The 19,722-nt window shown below is 36.0% G+C and overlaps 1 non-coding gene across 1 annotated transcript; it reads right to left on the reverse strand.

The window, feature by feature from the left end:
* Nucleotides 1-19,300: 19,300 nt before the first annotated feature.
* On the reverse strand, nucleotides 19,301-19,407 carry LOC111760424 (U6 spliceosomal RNA). Its single transcript, XR_002794114.1, has one exon. It is a non-coding gene; the product is annotated as a U6 spliceosomal RNA (small nuclear RNA).
* Between the last annotated feature and the right edge of the window lie 315 nt (nucleotides 19,408-19,722).

Consider the following 19,722-nt stretch of genomic DNA (forward strand, 5'->3'; position numbering starts at 1 on the left):
AAAAGTATGTGAAATAGTATTTCTCATGACATTGGTAGTGAAGCAGTTGAGGATGATAATCCATGAGAGAAGAGATGAAAATGAGGTGATCCCTATGCTTGCTCCAGTTTCTGCCTTGATGGAATATCCAGCTCATGGCTTAGGTTGCTGATTCCAGGCAGAAGCTGTCAGACTCACTGAGATGAGGAAATAAAGCCAGATTATGGAGGGGCCAAGAAATTGAAACTTCATAAGACAGATCATCAGAGAGTACAGAGCTGCACAGAGGTTAAATCCTGGGGATCTAGAGAGGCTCCCATCAGGTACTTGGCCAATTATTGCTCATTACATTAGTGTAAGGAAACTCCCCAAGGGTGGAGAGAGAAACCCTAAAAAAATAGTATGAGTAGCAATCAGTGATGGATGCACGTATCCAGGAATTGTCCCTGATACCAAGAGTCAACTAGAAAATATAAAGACACTCTGGGTATTGGTTACAGTACACAGGAATATACTGTCTTGATAGTGGGGAGAAATTAGACTGATGACCACTGTTCCTACTGACCTTTAAGTATATTTTAAGCAAGTCCCCAAAGACTCAAACTGTTTCTAAGTAACATAACTGAGCCTCATAGCAAAGTCCAGGAGTATTTATATGAGCATAAAAATATCCAGGATTTAGAATGATAAAATTCACAGTTCAATAAAAAATTACCGAGCATGAAATGAATTAGGGAAATATGACCACTTGTAGGAAAATAACCAAGTCATTGTAAACCTGATACAGGCAATATAATTAGTGGAAAAGATATTGACACAATTATAACCATATTATTTTCCCATATAGTACACATGAATCTAGTTCATACTTTTTAAACATCTTAATATATTTTGTGTTTTGATATACTATAGTTTTTCAAATCATATTATTTAATTGACCTAGGTTTTTACAGTTACAAAAATTAATCCAAGGTATGTTCCTGCATCACCCACTTTGCCACTGCACACCTATGGTTGTATATTAATAAGATAAACCCACAGGTTCTATGGTCATGGCAGATGTCTCTGGAGTTTAGTGTCATGTCAGTGGGCCTTACTTTGGAATTTGTGTTTCTGAGAGTGATGGAGTTGGACTCAGATGTGACCTTTCTACACAGGCCTCTTCTGTCACTTTTATTGAACCTGTGGTTGGTGCTAGGTTTGGTTTATACTCAGGAGACTTGAATCTCTGAACTGGCCATGTGCCAGCTGGGCCCTGAGACTCAGCAGAGTTGCAACTCCTACTCTCTGATTCATTGGACTTACTCATGTCAGCCAACAGGGAGGGGAAAATGGTCAACCACCAACCAGGGAACCAAGAGTGCCTACAACTGCAAGCAGAGGAATTGCATCCATCATCATATGTGGAATCTAAAACCCCTCTTGATATAGAAGTGGAGCAGACATCATGCACAGAGGATGGAGACTAAAATATGGATTAGAGTGGACTTACTGATATTCTACTATAGAACTATTGTGACTAGTAATGGAAGAAATTGTAGCATTGATGTGGAGAAAGTGGGCATGGTAGTTGCTGAGGGCAGGGAGAGGGAAGAGATGTGATATAGGGGCATTTTTAGGACTTGGAGTTGTCCTAAATGATATTGCAAGGTCAGATGCTGGACATTATATATCCTGTCATAACCCACTGAATGGACTGGGGGAGAGTGTAAACTACAACATAAACTATTATCCATGGGGTGTAGCAGCACTCCAAAATGTATTCACCAAATGAAATGAATGTGCCACAATGATGAAAGAAGTTGTTGATGTGGGAGGAGTGGGATGGGGGAAGTATATGGGAACCTCTTATGTTTTTTAATGGAACACTTTTTGTGATCTATGTATCTTCAAAAAATACAATTAAAAAATGATGGGGGTGGGTGGGGAGTGGGGTGTATGAGAACTTATGTTTTTTAATGTAACATTTTGTGTGATCTATTAGCTTTAAAAAAGATAATTAAAAAATAAAATAAAAATTAGGATATATTCCTTTTAAAACTTTTACTGAAATATAATTCACATATCATAAAATTCACACTATTAAAGTGTGCAAGTCAGGGGTTTTATTAGATTCAGAAGGTTATGCAATCATGAGTACTATCTTATTCTAAAATATTTTCATCACCCCAAAATAAAATGTATATTTACCCATTTTAATCATTTTTATAAAATTTTATTGTTGATTCTAATAGTTATTTTTATAGTCTGATTGCAATTAATTTATCAGATATATTATTGCTACATATATAAATATATACATATTTATATATATGTCATAATTCTTGCAAATATTTCTCTCACTTCTATGATTCTCTTATTCTATAATTTTTTCCAATTTCTTCATGTCCTTTGAAGCAGACAATTTAACTATGTTTTCTGTTGATACATGTGTCTTAGCTCTCATATTTATTAAAAGAATGTCTAGAGCAGAGCCACAATATTTACCCTGTTGTTTTCTTCAAAGATTTTAATAACTTATCTCTTAGATTTAGGGCTATGATCACTTTGAGTTAATTTTTGTATATCATGTGAAGTAGAAGTACAATTGCATTATTTGCATTTGGATATTCAGTTGCTCCTTGTACCATTAAATGAATAGATTATACTTTCCCCAATAAATTGTTTGCTCCCTTGTCAAATATACATGTTATCCATATGTACAGGAAAAATAACTTGAAACTTGGAAGATATAAGAAAGAACAAAATCAAACTTCTAATGGCTTAAGAAATAAAATATGTGAATGAATACACCAGATGGGAATATTGGCAGATAAAGCATTGAAGAGAAAAGATTAGTGAACTTGAAACAGTAATAGAATGTATCTAAAATGAAACACAGTGAGAAAGAGAATAAATAAATAGTGTAAGTGTTCAATGGAAGAAATTCAAGTGGCCCAATATTCCAGTAATTAGAGACCTCTAAGGAGAAGAGAGGGAAAAAGTAAAAAACACAGTCCATTTCTTCAAAAAAAGAAGAACTCATCAAAAATAGTCCAAGATAAGAATAAATAGTAAAGGAAATTCTGTAATCATAAGGATAATAATGGTAGAGCAGAACATAGATAAACATAAATGAAGATCATAAGAAAGGATGATATATTGGGAATTACATAAGGCTTTTTTTCTTATTATTCAATCTCTTTAAAATATTATTGTGTACTTAAGTAAATATATCCAAATGGTACAGGTTAGTAATATATGGGAAAAATGTAATGAAACAGCAGAAAATTCAAGAGCAGAGAAATGAAAAACTAAAATTGTAAGGTTCTGAGGTTGTTTAGAGAGCGGTAAAGATTGCTGTATAACAGAATTTATGTTGAAATACATGTAAAAAAGAGTTGTAGTGAACAATACAGAAAAGTATATAAAATTAAATTACAATACTATATATTCAATTTAAAGAAAAAGGAACAAAGATCATTGAGACAAGTATAAAAGCAAAAACAGATGATAGGTTTAAACCCAACCACATTTATAATCATGATATGATAACAAATGTAAATTGACTAAAGACCTCTATTAAAAGTAAAAAGTTTTAGACTGTAAATATGTAAGGACAATATACTTTGTCTATAGAAATCACACTTAAATATAGAGAAACAAACAGGTTAAAATTAAAAGATGGCAAATAGCATATGATACTACATAGAAAATATCATTTTTTTTGAAAAAATATATATATTTCAGGCGAAATCAATTTTAGTGCAAATAATATTACCAGGACAAATAAATGTCATTTCATCGTTTTTAAGATTTCTGTTCATCAAGATGTCATAGCAATCCTAAACATACATGCATCTAATAACAGAACATATAAGTATATATCTAAAACAGTTTAAAATGCAAGAAGAAATACATAAATTCATGATTATTTTGAAAATGTTAACACTCTTCCCTTACTGATTGATAGAATATATAGACAAGAAAATCAGCATTTTATGCAAGATTTGAACAGCACAATCAACAAACTTGATCTAATTTTCATTTATTAAATACTACATAACAATAGATGTGTACACATTTATTTTACAAGTGCATATGGAAAATATACAAATATAAACCATATTTTTTTAAAAAATTCTATAGAATGCAAATCATATAACATATGGTTTCTGATGATAATAGAGTAAAATTAGGACTCCATACAGGAAATATATCATGACAGATTCAAATATTGGAAGCTAAATCAGTCACTGCTAAAGAATACATGGTAATAGATTAAAATTAGGACTCCATACAGGAAATATATCATGACAGATTCAAATATTGGAAGCTAAATCAGTCACTGCTAAAGAATACATGGGTCAAAAGGGAAATAAAAATTGAAATTAAAACTGTTTTGCCCTTAATTAAAATTCAAAATTTGTAAGGGCAAGATCTAAAGAAGTGATTAGGGAGAAATTTATGGCAGTAACCTACACTAGGAAAAAATTAACATTTCAAATTAGTGACCACAGTATTAACTGTAACAAGCAAAATAATAATAGGATATTTAACACAAATAAACAACAGAGGAAAGAAAGCAAACAAAAAGGGCCAGCATAAAAATCCATTAATAATGACATAACACCAAAGACACCAAAAGCTAGTTCACTTAGATAATAAATAAAATGTTTAAATTTCCAGGCAGATGGAATAAGAACAAAGAGAGATAAGACAAATTACTGAAAATACGAATGAAAAATTTGACATCCCAACAGATTCTGCAATCATTAAAAGGGTAGGAATGGAATGACAAAAACAATCTTTGCCACTGACTTGGACAAATTAAGGAAATATAGAAATTTCTTCAAATATCTAACTACCAGAAGTCATGCAAGAAACAAGGGATAGTTTGAATAGCCATACTTCCATTTAGAAATTGAAATTATAAATTAAAACCTTCCCATTACAAAGACTGGTGAACATTTGTATTACATGTGATTAAACAAAGTATTTACAAAAGAAATACCAATATTGACAGACACTTTTCCAAAAATTGAACTGGAAGGGACAATTTTCAATTCCTTCCATGAGATCAGTGTTACTTCATACCAAATATAATAAAAAGATTGCAACAACAATGAAATGGAAGCTCTATATATTCTTCTCATGAGCACATAGATCATTCTCCAGCTTAGCCCACATGTTGGGTCACAAAACAAGTCTCAGTAAATTTTAAAACGGTTGAAATTATGCAAATTGCTTTTTCTGATCATAATGAAATGATGCTGGAAAGCAACAAAGAGGGTAGAGAAGTGGAAAAATCACCAATATACAGTTGGTAAACAATACATTCTTAAACAACCAGTGTGGCAAAGAAAAAATTGCAATGCGAATCAGTAAATATCTTGAGGTGAATATAAAACAGATCCCAACATATCAAAACTTAATGAGATGAGGTAAAGGCAAGCATGAGAGGAAAATTTATATCCCTAAATGTGCATCACTATTGCAGGATAGTAGGAATGTGGAGAAGCATGGGGAAGATATAATTGGAGTAACCATAGTAATACTGTAATATTTGTGCATCAATGCCAAAGATGTACTGTATTGATGCTGTGGTGGGTATGGAAAAAATGCACCAAATGTATGCTTTGGGACATGTTTGCTGGTAATAGTCTGATGATATTGTCTCATAATCTGTAACAAATATTCCACCACTGTGTGGTGTGTTGGTGAAGGGGTGTTGTATAAAAATTCTACACATGTGCATGATTGTTTTGTAAGTTCACAACTTCTGTAATAAAAATACATTAAAAAGAAAGAAAGAGCTAAAATCAATTACCTATCTCCATACCTGTAGGAACTAGGTAAAAAAGACCAAACAGGTCACAAAGCAAGCAGAAGGAAATAAAGACTAGAATGTAAGTAAATGAAATAGAGAAAATGTCAATAGAGAGAATTAACAACACCAAATTTGGTTCTTTGGAAGAGCAATAAAATTGACAACTTGACTGAGAAAGAAAAAAAGGGAAGCACATAAGCAAAATCAGAAATGTGAGGGGACATTACTTCCGCTCTCATGGAAATAAAAAAAATATCAGAAGAGAATATTATGAGCAATAAATTAGACAAAGTAGATGAAATGGAGAAATTCCTAGAAACACAGGAACAACCTACAATGACTCTAGAAGAAACAGAATTCTTCTACAAAACAATTAAGAAAGACTGTGTTAGTCATCAAAAAACTCCCAAGAAAGAAAAGCCAAGGGCAAGATGGATCAGTAGTGAATTCTCCCAATCACTTCAAGAAGAATTTATACCAACTCTGTTCAAACATTTCCAAAATATTGAAGCAGAGGGAACATTACCTAACTCATTCTATGAAGCCAGCATCACCCAAATACTTAGTTTTTGGGCTCTACTGAAATAGTCTTGAATGAGAAATATCTTTATAACCACAATTACATGTCAAATATAATTTTAAACAATGACATGAAATTTTGCAAATTTGGGATTTCTAAATTAGGAATTATAAAAGTTTTAAGAAATAATTAGACTGGATATTTAATCTGAATAATAGTTCAAGGTTGTCATTATAAGTTGGAAATATGAATTTTGTTGGAAACTTCCTAGAAGATATTTATGCTCAGTTATTTTAATTTGTTACTATTAACAATTTCATTTCATTTGAATATCACTTTCCATGGTGGTTTTGTGTAACATCTTAATTATTTTTCATTTTAATGACAAAGGTCAAGTCTTCACACATTAAGAATTCATGAATGAAAAAAATTTGAGAAACCTTAATCTACATCATTACTGCACATTTGTATAGAAAAATTTCCTGGGAGGAATCTAAATAATTTGATGTAATGTGAAATGAATAAATAAATAAACAAGCAAATAAATAATGGATAAATAAATACAAATAAAATCAGGTTAAATCACATTTGGTGTAGCACTTTCCAATGGAAACCCTGACTTTATAAAATTATAAACCCACTTTCAGGGTTTGAATAAGGTTTTAAGTTGAGTGAAATTTCAATAGGACACCCAATGAAGCCAGAGACGATATATTCCATGAGGCCATTATCAACTGATTGCATACTTTGGCTGCTTTGTAAAATAATTTTTAGACATGTGAGTTTACAGGTTGCTATTATAAATGGAAATTTTTCATTAATTCCTCCTCAGATTACTCATTACAAGTGTATAGAATCACTACTGATTTTTGTGTATTAATCTTATTCCCTGCCACTTTGCTGAACTTGTTTATGAGTCCAAATAACTTTATTGTAGATAAACCTAGGCTTTCTAAATATATGATCATGTCCTCTGCAAATAGTAAAAGTTGTACTTCTTCTTTTCTAATTTGGATGCCTTTATTTATTGTTCTCTCCTAACTGCAAGAGCAAGAACTTCTAATACAATGTTGAATAAGAGTGACGACAGTAGACATCTGTGTCTTGGTGTCTGGATCATAGAGGGAAAGTTTTAAGAATTTCAACACTGAGTAGGTTGGCAGCTGTGGAAATTTCATATATGCCCTGTATTATGTTGAGGAAGTTTCCTTCTATTCCTTTCAATGTGTTTTTTATGTAAAAAATGATGGATTATGTCAAATGCCTTTTCTGCATCAACAGAAATGATTATATAATTCTTCTTGGTTGATCTGTTAATGTGGTATATTACATTAATTGATTTTCTTGTGGTGAACTATCCTTCCATACCTGGGCTAAAGCCCACTTGATCATGGTGTATAATTCATTTAATGTGTTGTTGGATTCAAATGGCAAGTATTTTCTTGATGATTTTTGCATCTAAGTTCATTAGAGAGATTGGTCTGTAGTTTTATTTTAACATCTTTATCTGGCTTTGATATTAGAGTGGTGCTGATTTCATAGAATGAGTTAGGTAATCTTCCTTCTGTTCAATTTTTTTGGTTAACTTTGGGTAGCATTGGCTTTAGTCGTTTTGTGACTTGTCTATTGATGCCTTCTATTTCTTCCATTGATGTAAAGTGCCCACGTGTTTCTAGAAATTCATGCTTTTCATCTAAGTTGTCTTAACTTGCTGGCATTGTTTTTTATACTTTCCTTTTATGATCTTTTATATTTCTGTGGGGTCTGTGGTGATGTTCCCTCAAATTTCTAATTTCTTTTATTTGCATCTTCTTTATTTGTTAGTGTAATTAAGGGTTTGTCAATTTATTAATATGTTAAAAAACAGCTTTTGGTTTTGTTAGTTCTATTATTATTTATTATCCATTTCATTTAATTATGCTCAAATCACTGTTATTTCTTCCCTTCTGCTTGCTTTGGGAATAGTTTGCTATTCTTTTTTTAGTTCCTCCAGATGTGCAATTAGGTCTTTGATTTTAGCTGTTTATTTTTTTAGTGTAGACATTCAGGGTTCTAAAGTTTCTTCGCTGCCCTACATTTCCTATATCCCTTAAGTTTTGATATGCTTTGTTCTCATTTTCATCACTCTCAAGATATTTACTAATTTCTCTTACAATTTCCAAATTGACTCTTTTTTTTTAATTTTTAAATTCATTTTTAAAATATTTTACATGCAAAAAATATGAGGTCCCATTCAACCCCACCGCCCCCACCCCACCACTCCCCCCACAGCAACACTCTCTCCCATCATCATGACAAATCCATTGCATTTGGTAAGTATATCTCTGGGCATCGCTGCACCTCATGGTCAATGGTCCACATCATAGCACATACTCTCCCACGTTCCATCCAGTGGGCCCTGGGAGAATCTACAATGTCCAGTAATTGTCCCTGCAGCACCACCCAGGACAACTCCAAGTCCCGAAAACGCCTCCACATCTCATCTCTTCCTCCCATTCTCCGCACCCAGCAGCCACCATGGCCACTTTTCCCACACCAATGCCACATTTTTCTCTGTGGACCTTGGATTGGTTGTGTCCATTGCACATCTATGTCAAGAAGAGGCTTAGATTCCACATGGATACTGGATGCAATCCTCCTACTTTCAGTTGTAGGCACTCTAGGCTCCATGGTGTGGTGGTTGACATTCTTCAACTCCATGTTAGCTGAGTGGGGTAAGTACAATAAATCAGAGTGTAGGAGTTGAAGTCTGTTGAGGCTCAGGGCCTGGCTATCATATTGTCAGTCTAGAGATTCAAATCCCCTAGATATATCTTAAAACCCAGCACCAACTACAATTCCAGTAAAGTAGCATGAAAGGCTTGTGAAAAGAGATCCCATCTGTGTCCAGCTCCATCACGCAGAAACACCAGCTCCAAAGAAGGGCCAACTGACATGGCAATGAACTGCATCTGCCATGACCATAGAATCTGTGGGTCTCTTTAGCCCTCAAAAGAACCAATACCTGGGGTTGTATCTGCTTTATCTGTCTCGGAGACTCTGCTCAGGTGTACATAAGGGCAATCCTTCTGACATCCTCCAGACTCTTTTTTAGAGACTCATAGCCATATAAACTCATTTCTCCTTTCCATTTCCCCCTTACGTTAGGTCAAACAGCATTTTAAACTCCTGTTATTATATGTAGACAGGGATATTCTGCTGGTCCATGTTGAACCTTTAATTCAAGGTCATTTTCTAGTTGCATCATCAGCTGGTACTTGGTAGTGATCCCTCAGTGCCAGGGAGGCTCATCCCCAGGTGTCATGTCCCACACTGGGGGGAATGCATTGCATTTACATGCTGAGTTTGGATTCGAGACTGGCCACATTTGAGTAACATGAAGGCTGTGAGGAGGAAACTCCTAGGCACAGTGCTGCTCTAGGCCTTGTTCTTATTTCAGGCGTATAGGCTCACAAGCATAGTCATTAGTATTAGGGGCTCACTGTTGGACCCTCATTCCTTCCTGGTCCTTGCTGTTGCAACTGGGGGACTGCCGCTGCTCCCCTAGGGACCACGACAGAGCACCCCCGGCCAGGAACCCAGTACACCCCCAGCTGTTGTTTTTAATTGTTGCCACTATGAGTATATACAATCATTACCATGCACCCTGGACATATGCCCTGTATAACTCCCTGTCAACCATATATCACCTGTCAATAACATCCCATACCAGTATTCCTCCGCTGCCATTGTTGAACCACTCTGTGATCCAAAACTTCCAGAAAAGTGAAGCCCAATATAATGTCAGGAACCCTTACTAGTAAAATGGAATATAACGATGGGTTTAAAGGTTAGATATAGAATACGTATTGATTTGGAAAAATTCTACATTCTATCTTTTTCTTTTCTTTTTTCCTATTTATTGAGCTTCTCTTCACAAGAGCCTTAGATCACAATAATTCATATATACAATATACAGTACTCCCACACATCCACCATAAAACCTTTTCCCTTCCACAGCGATATTCTTATAACTTATTCATATCATATTTACTTAAACTGATGTACAGACTCTGAGACAATAGCTTTCAAACAAGGTAACATCTGTGCTTACATTGTGGTCCATACTTTAGGATATACAGTTTTCTAAATGTTTAGTTATCCTATGTTTTACATTATGGTTTACATTATTAGTCTGTCGTCCCCTATATGTTTATGGTGTAATATTACATGTTTTATATCCATCCTTGTGTACTCTCGCAAAACTCCTCTCTTACCCCCACATTTACCTTGGTTCCATCCATTTAACATCCATTTTCCCCTCCCCTTGGGGCCCACAGCCACAGCCAATCTCAATTACCTGAGAAGCCACGTCCAGAGATACTTGCAACAGTGTTCAGGGCCTGACTTGCTCAACTGCCCTAATGCCCTGGGAGCCATCCTTTCTCTCGAGAAATACAGTTCCCTCTTTTTTGATGGCATATTTGTCCTCCCCAGGATGTGGGGCCACCCCAACTCTCACTACTTGGGTCTCTACCCAATGGTATAACCCACCCTGGCAAAATGAGCATTCAGATATTCCCCCGGAGTCCATCCTGTGTCAGACCATCCCCTCTGAGCATCCTAAACAGGTAACCCTCTTAATTATACTTTGATACGGTTTTCCCAGCATTTTACTCTCAACCAACACCTGACACTCTCCTATGTTCGTATGTTGCGCCTCCCTCCCCCCAATTTTTTGGGCACTATTACCCATCCACCCATCCCCAGCCCCCCTCAAACCTGCAAAGACCAACCAAAGGCAACCTCTTGCCCCCATTTTATCTCTTCTTTTTGCTCATACTTACCAACAGCTCATCATAGATTCCACCCCTGCAAACGTTGGCTCACATCCTTCCTCCACCCCGCGATTTCCTGTAAGCCTATCTTCCAGTCTTTAGCTCTCTGAGGCAGCTTGCTTATTTCATATCATTGAGGTCATGTAGTATTTGTCCTTCAATGCCTGGGTTGCTTCACTCAGCATAAGGTTCTCAAGATTCATCCATGTTATCATGTGTGTTTGTAGTGTATTTGTTCTTAAAGTCGAGTAGTATTCCATTGTATGTATATACCACATTTTATTGATCCACTCATCTGTTGATGGGCATCTGGGTTGATTCCAACTTTTGGCGATAGTGAACAATGCTGCTATGAACATTGGTGTGCATATATCGGTTTGTGTCCTTGTTTTCAGTTCTGCTGGGTATATACCCAGCACTGGTATTGCTGGGTCATATGGCAAATCTATGGTTAGTTTTTTGAGAAACTGCCAAACTGTCCTCTGGAATGGTTGGATCCTTCTGCATTCCCACCAGCAATGGATGTGTGTTCCCCTTTCTTCACATCCTCTCCAGCATTTGTATTCTGTTTTTTTCATAGCTGCCAATCTTATGGGAGTAAGATGGTATCTCATTGTAGTTTTGATTTGCATTTCCCTGATAGCTAGAGATTTGGAGCATTTTTTCCTGTGCTTTTTAGCCATTTGCATTTCTTCTTTGGAGAAGTGTCTGTTTAAATCTTTTTCCCATTTTTTAAATGGGTTGTTTATCTTTTTATTTTCAAGATATAGGAGTTCTTTATATATGCAAGTTATAAGTTTCTTATCAGATATATGGTTGCCAAATATTTTCTCCCAGTGTGTGGGTTCCCTTTTTACTTTCTTGACAAACTCCTTTAAGGTGCAGAAGGCTTTAATTTTGAGGAAGTCCCATTTATCTATTAGTTCTTTTGCTGCTCGTGCTTTTGGTGTGATATTCATGAAGCCATTTCCTATTACAAGGTCCTGTAGATGTTTCTGTACACTGCTTTCCAAGGTCTTTATGGTCTTGGCTCTTATATTTAGGTCTTTGATCCATCTTGAGTTGATCTTTGTATAAGGTGTGATATGGTAATCCTCTTTCATTCTTCTACATTTGGATATCCAGTTCTCCAGGCACCATTTGTTGAATAGGCCATTCTCTCCCAGTTGAGAAGGTTTGGTGACTTTATCGAATATTATATGGCTATATGTATGAGGTTCTATATCAGAACTTTCAAATCAGTTCCATTGGTCTGTGTGTCTCTCCTTATGCCAATACCATGCTGTTTTCACTACTGTAGCTTTGTAGTATGTTTTGAAGTCAGGTAGTGTGATTCCTCCAATTTCGTTTTTCTTTTTCAGTATGTCTTTGGAATTCGAGGCCTCTTTCCTTTCCAAATAAATTTCATAGTTAGTTTTTCTAGTTCCTTAAAGAAGGCTGTGTTGATTTTTATTGGGATTGCATTGAATGTGTAGATCAGTTTTGGTAGGATAGACATCTTAATAATATTCAGTCTTCCTCTCCTGGAACTAGGAATATTCTTCCATTTATTTAGGTCTTCTTTAATTTCCTTGAACAGTCTTGTATAATTCTCAGTGTATAAGTTTTTTACATCTTTAGTTAAATTTATTCCTAAATATTTGATTTTTTTATTTACTATTGTAAATGGTATTTGTTTCTTGATTTCCTCCTGATCTTGCTCATTATTGGTGTACAGAAATGCTACTGATTTTTGCACAGTGATCTTATAACCTGCAACATTACTAAACTCATTTATGAGTTCTAGAAGCATTGTTGTAGATCTCTCAGGGTTTTCTACGTATAGGATCATGTCATCTGCAAATAATGAAATTTTGCCTTCTTCCTTTCCAATTTGAATGCCTTTTATATCTGGTTCTTGCCTCAGTGCTTGAGCAAGTACTTCTAAGACAGTGTTAAATAGAAGGGGAGACAATGGTCATCCTTGTCTTGTTCCTGACTTTAGAGGGAAGGATTTTAGGATTTCTCCATTGTAAACAATGTTGGCTGTAGGTTCCTCATATATACTCTTTATCATGTTCAAAAAATTTCCTTGTATTCCGATCTTTTGGAGTGTTTTTATCAGGAAAGTGTGCTGTATTTTGTCAAATGCTTTTTCTGCATCAATAGATATAATCATGTGATTTTTTTCCTTCAATCTGTTTATATGGTGTATTACATTGATTGATTTTCTTATGATGAACCATCCTTGATAACTGGAATGAATCCCACTTGGTCGTGGTATATAATTTGTTTAATGTGTTGTTGAATATGATTAGCAAGTATTTTGTTAAGTATTTTTGCGTCTAGGTTCATTAGAGAAATTTGTCTGTAATTTTCATTTCTTGTGGTGTCTTTGTTTGGCTTTGGTACTAGGGTAATGTTGACATCATAGAAGGAGTTAGGCAATGTTCCTTCTGTTTCCATTTTTTGAAATAGTTTCAGCAGGATTGGTGTTAGTTCTTTCTGGAATGTTTTGTAGAATTCGCCTGTGAAGCCGTCTGGCCCTGGGCTCTTCTTAGTTGGGAGGTTTTTAATGACTGATTCTATCTCTTTACTTGTGATTGGTTTGTTGAGATCATCCATTTCTTCTTTCGTCAATATGGGCTGCATATGTGTTTCTAGGAATTTGTCCATTTCCTCTAGATTGTCATTTTTGTTGGAATATAGTTTTTCAAAGTATCCTCTTATGATAGTCTTTATTTCTGTGGGGTCAGTGGTGATATTGCCTTTCTCATTTCTTATTTTGTGTATTTGCATCTTCTCTCTTTTTTTCTTTGTTAGTCTTGCTAAAGGTTTGTCAATTTTGTTGATCTCAAAAAACCAGCTCTTGGTCTTGTTTATCTTTTCAAGTGCTTTCTTATTTTCTATTTCATTTAGTTCTGCTCTTCTCTTTGTTATTTCCTTCCTTCTTCTTCCTGTTGGGTTACTTTGTTGTTGTTTTTCTAATTCCTTCAAATGTGTAGTAAGTTCTTCAATTTTTGCTCTTCTTTTTTGATATATGAATTTATGGCTATAAATTTTCCTCTCAGTACTGCTTTTGCTGTATCCCATAAATTTTGGTATGTTGTGTTATCATTATCATTTGATTCAAGGTAGTCATTGATTTCTTTTGAGATTTCCTCTTTGACCCACTGTTTTTCTAAGAGTGTGCTGTTTAATTTCCAAATCGTGATGTGAAATCTGGGCTTCTGTCCCTTGCAAATTTCCAGCTTGACTCCACTGTGGTCAGAGATATTGTTTTGTATGATTTCAATCTTTCTGAATTCATTCAGCCTTTTTTTGTGGCCTAGCATATGGTCTATCTTGTAGAATGATCCATGTGCGCTTGAGATAAATGTATATCCTGCTGTGTTTGGGTGTTGCAATCTATATATGTCTATTAGATCCAGCTCCTCTAATATACTGTTCAGATGTTTTGTTTCTTTGGTGATTCTCTTTTGAGATGTTTGTCCAGAGTTGATAGTGGTGTATTAAAATCCCCCACTATAATTGTAGTTGTATCTATTATTTCACTTAGTTTTTCCAGCGTTTGCCTCACGTATTTAGTGGCACCCTTGTTAGGAGCATAAATATTTATCATTGTTCGATCTTCTTGACAGATTGTCCCTTTGACTAAAATGTAATATCCTTCTTTGTCTCTCACAATTGTTTCACATTTAAAGTCTATTTTGTCTGATATTAATATAGCTACTCCTGCCTTTTTTTGGTTTTTGTTTGCTTGTATGATTGTTTTCAACCATTCACTTTCAACCTCCATGAGTCTCTGGGTCTAAGATGTGTCTCTTGTAGACAGCATATAGATGGGTTATATTTCCTTATCCAATGTCCCAGTCTGAATCTTTTGATAGGTGAGTTTAATCCATTGACATTCAGTGTTATTACTTTCAAGGAATTATTTGTGTTAGCCATAAATGATTGGAGTTGTGTTTGTCATATTTTGTTTGTTTGTTTGTTTTTCTCTTCTCTTTTTGTCTTTTTTGTTGCTATTACACTCTCCTCCAACTCTGCCTGTCCTGTTTTTTCCTTTCTTCCTGCAGAACTCCCTCTAGAATTTCTTGAAGGGGAGGTTTCTTGTTGGCATACTCTTTCAGTTTCTGTTTATCTGTGAATATTTTGAGCTCTCCATCATTTTTGAATGCTAGTTTAGCTGGATAGAGTATTCTTGGTTGGAAATTTTTTTCCTTTAGTACCTTGACTATATCATACCACTGCCTTCTTGCCTCCATGGTTTCAGATGAGAAATCAGCACTTAATCTTATGGAGCTTCCCTTGTATGTGATGGTTTTCTTTTCTCTTGCTGCTTTTAGAATTTTCTCTTTGTCTTGAGCGTTGGATAATTTGACAAGTATATGTCTTGAGGTGGGCCTATTGGGGTTTATGACAATTGGAGTGTACTGTGCTTCTTGGATATGTTTCTGTTTCTTTCAGTAGATTTGGGAAGTTTTCAGCCATTATTTCCTGAAACACTCCTTCTGACCCCTTTCCCTTCTCTTCTCCTTCTGGAATGCCTATAATACATATGTTTGAGCATTTTGCATTATCATCCAGGTCCCTAAGTCCTAGCTGGATTTTTCTATCTTTTTATCGACCACTTCTACTATCTGTTTGATTTCTGATGTACTGTCTTCCACATCACTAATTCTCTGCTCTGCCTCTTCTAGTCTGCTGATATTTGCTGCAAGTGTATTTTTGATTTCTTGAACTGTGGTGTTCATTCCCATCATATCTGTTATCTTTTTGCATATGTCTGCAATTTCCCCTCCAAGTGTTGTCTTCATGTTGTTAACCTCTTCCTTAACTTCATTAAATTTGTCGGTGATAAATGTTCTGAGATCTTTCATTTCTTGTGCAAAATTCTGCTCCCCATCCTGATTTTTAATTTGCTCATTGGATTCAGCCATGTTTTCCTAATTACTGGTTTGGTTTGTAGATTTTTGTTGCTGTCTGGTCATCATTTTATCTTGACAGGTTTAATCAGTTCCTTAGCTTCTTTGTCTAGTCTTAGGGGTTAATTAGCTGTTGTTTTTGCGTAGGTGTTATGTCTTCTCTTTGTCACTTTGTTCTTCTTATTCTAATTTCTTATTGCTGGTTGAGTTCACTTTAAAGGAAAGTATTAGGGCCAGGGAAAGGCAATTGTGTAAGCAAGGAAAAAGTGTAAAGTAGTATTGGTGATAAATGTTAACAGAGTAACAATATGAGATCTGGGAGGATGGATATTAGATTCATGTAAGTTGTGTAGAATTATAGCAGTAGATATAGTACCTATAATGAGGTAGTCGACTGAATATGAGAGGAATATGGTATGAATTAAAAAGCTAGTATTTTCATGAGAGAGGGAAAGAGAAAAGAAAGGTAGTAGTTTCAAGAGTGGATAACAGACAGAAAACAAAACAAAGGTATTAGAAATTAAGAGTTAGACACTTTGGGGATCAAAGAAAGGGAGGTGGAATATAGGAGAGACAGTAGATGATGGAGGATATCAAGATGTAGGGGAAAGGGGATCGTGTAGGTAGCCAAAATCAATTCACACAGAAATGAGGTAGTGGAGGATGAGAAAACCCAGGAAATGTGAGGTGTTCCCCACAGCACCTATTGTATAATTAAGATAAAATAAAATAAGAAGAAAATGAGGGATGAGAGAGAGAAAAAACAGAAAGAAAAAAAAAGAGAAGAAAGGAAGAAAGAAAAAGGGGGTGGGTAAAGGGTGGGGAACAGGTAGGGGGAAGAAAAAAAAGATATACACCAAACACAACAGCGACACCAACAAAAAAAAACCTTAAATAACTGAAAAAAAAAAAAGACTTTGAGGGATACGCTGGGAGAAAAGACTAGGGGATAATGTAATGTTAGCAATCAGAACATTAGAAAAAATAAAAAATAAGGTAAAATGAAAATAAAAACAAAACAAAACAAAACAAAAAAGAAAAAATGCAGACGTTGAGGGCTAGGTCATTCAAGGACCTCAGATGGACCTCAGGGCATGATGGATTCAGGGATGGAAAGTCTGAGATATTGAAGACTCAAGTGGTGTGAGTCTCTGGGGTGTGGGCCACCAGGGTTTAGGGGACTCAGAACTGGCAACCTCAAATCTGGTCAACAGGAAGCCTGGGAGCACCGCATTGTAACACAGCCTTCAGGGTTCCCCGCAGCTGGGTGCCAGCCCTATGGGGGAAGTCAGATCCGCAAACTCTATCTTATGTCTGAACCCCGCAATTCACTCACTCACTGGGGTCTATTCTGTGGATGTATCATCAATTCAGCTTCAGGACAGCTCCCACCCTGTAAGCCCCCGGAACGGCCACCTGAGGGCACCTCTACACTGCAGCCAATTTAATGACGCAGATCAGAAGCCAGGCCTGGGAGTGGGGCTCCAGCTGGAAAAACTGACAACAGAGTCCAACACTGGAATTCCCAAGCTTCGCAAAATATTCCCCAATTGGCTTCCAGACGTGTCCCCCCCTCCCCCGCCACACCCTGTAACAGCCTCCTGGTTATGTCCCTTTATTGCCAGCAATCTAAGTCTGCTGCAGATTGGCAGCTGGGCTTGTGGGGGCGGGGCTCCAAGCAGAAGCACTATTACTTGTGTCCGCAATCAAAAATTCCCTTCTATGCAACAAAACCCCCGTTTGTCTCCCCAAATCAGTCAACAAAGGCATCCTGTCCTGTCAACCCCCTAACAGCCTGCCCAGAGCTCGCGAATTCCCCAGTACCACAGAGCCTCCAAAAAGCGCTACCGCAGTGCAGGTTCTGCAGCTCCACCCCCCCCAGGAGGGAGTGTCCCATGAGCAGCTCTCACCTCCGTGCAATAGAGTTTCAATTATATCTTATAGACTAATCCTCTCCGTTACCTTCCCACCAAATCGATGTCCAGACACTTCCTGCCCTGCAAAAATCCTGAAACAGCCTGGTCCCGGAGAACCTCCAATGCTGCCCAGCTGCTTCTTTGCAGGAGAGACTGTCAGGTAAGCTCACTCAGCCACCATCTTGCCCCACCTCCCCATTGACTCTTGATCCAATAAGTGTTTTAAGACTATGTTTAGCTTCAAATATCTGTGAATTTCCCAGTTCTCTAACCATTATTAATTTCCAGCTTCATTCCACTGAGGTAAATATTATTTTAAAATTTTATTGAGTTTTGTTCTATGACTTAACATGATCTATCCTGGAGAATGATCACTGAATACTCAAGAAGAATGTATATCCTGCTGTTTGACATGCAAAATCTTCTATATGTTAATTAGGTCCAGTTCCTCTAACATATTATTAAAGATCTCTATTTTTATTGATAGTCATCTCAGATGTTCTGTCTATTGTTGAGATGGGTATACTGAAGTCCCCCACTGTGAATGTACAGGTGTCTATTTATCTTCATTTTTGTCAGTTTTTGCTTAATATATTTTCAGGCGCTTTGGTTAGGTGCTTAATTATTTATGATTGTTCTTTCTTCTTGGTGTGTGTTTGTATATATATAGTCTTTCTTTGTATCTCATAATTGCATTTAAAGCCTATTTAGTCTTATATTATTAAAGGTACCCCAGCTCTACTTTTGGTTACAATTTTCATGGAAAATCATCTTCCAACCTTTCACTTGTAACCTATTTGTGCCCTTGGGTCTATGCTGAGTCTCTTGTAGACAGCATGTAGTTGGATCATATTTTTTAAATCTATTCTGACTATTTTATCTCTAAATGGGGGACTTTGATACATTAATGTTCAATGCTATTACTGTAAATGTAGTGTTTACTTCATCCATTTTATCTTTAGGCTTTTTTTCTTATCTATCTTATTTTTATCTTTTTACTCTTTTAGTTACCCCCAGAATAATCTTCAATTTTAAACTCTGCCCAAACCTCACTCTCCTACTTTTTTTTTCCTTTTTCAGGTTCCAGTATTTCCTTTAGTATTTCCTGTAGGCTAGGTCTCCTGTTGATGAATTCTCTCAATTTTATCTGTGTTTTATTTTAATGTCTTCTGTATTTTTTAGCAACTTTTTCCCTGGATACAGAATTCTTAGCTGTTTTTTATTCTTTGTACCTTAAATATGTCATACCACTGCCATCTCACTTCAGAAGTTTCAAATGAGAAATCAGCACTTAATCTTATATGTATCCCCTGTATGTGATGGGTCTCTTTTCTCTTGCTGCTATCAGAACTAAAAATGTGGAACACTTGACAAATTTGAGTATTATCCTTGAACATGGGTCATGCAACATTTCTCTGTATCATTCTAATTTTAGTGTATGTGCTGCCAAAGTGAGCAGCCTACCCTTTTCAAGTTTCATTTTTCTTGATTTAGCTTTCTCTTGGTATAAACTGTACACTGTTTTTTGGAGCTCTGAGAAATTTGGTTCTGACACTTTATTTGGGAGAACAAGATTTTGGAGCTCCATCCTCACCCTCTTAATCTTGCCGGTCCCCAAACTATTGGTTTTAAATGAACTTTCCCCATTAAGTAGAAATTAACACTACAATCTCAATTTAAATGAGCACATGAATCCCTTGTCCCAAGTCATGGTTAATGATCACTTCTGTCCCCACTAGCCTTTCTTTTCACTAGCAGTGCCACATATGTCAGC

Source organism: Dasypus novemcinctus, chromosome 31 (genome assembly GCF_030445035.2).
Source record: "Dasypus novemcinctus isolate mDasNov1 chromosome 31, mDasNov1.1.hap2, whole genome shotgun sequence".
In the NCBI taxonomy this organism is placed as follows: Eukaryota; Metazoa; Chordata; class Mammalia; order Cingulata; family Dasypodidae; genus Dasypus; species Dasypus novemcinctus.